This window comes from Lupinus angustifolius, chromosome LG18 (assembly GCF_001865875.1).
Source record: "Lupinus angustifolius cultivar Tanjil chromosome LG18, LupAngTanjil_v1.0, whole genome shotgun sequence".
NCBI lineage: Eukaryota > Viridiplantae > Streptophyta > Magnoliopsida > Fabales > Fabaceae > Lupinus > Lupinus angustifolius.
In genome coordinates this window covers 5,257,002-5,257,327 of record NC_032026.1, presented here as the reverse complement: position 1 = coordinate 5,257,327, position 326 = coordinate 5,257,002, and positions in this window count along the sequence as shown.

Genomic DNA, 326 nt, shown 5'->3' with positions numbered 1-326 from the left:
TGAAGGAATCAATATCGAAATCAGATACTGGGGCAGATTTTTTTCGGCGAAAAAATCTATATTCTCAAACTGGGGCAGTTATTGAAGTTAGTTGTAAGCTCTGGGTTAGGGCTCCTTGCTACAGCAGGCTTGTATGACTTTCACGTTCTTTGAAAAGCTAAGGGAAATCAAATAAATTTGGTTTTGATATATTACAATGTCTTTCAGCATGCAAGTTATTTTCTAATAAGCAAAGAAAATTTTTTACGAAAAGATTGATCAAATTTTTAGTCCGTCCTGATGCATCGTGACTAAAACAATGAAAAGGGGGGTCACAAGCACGAACC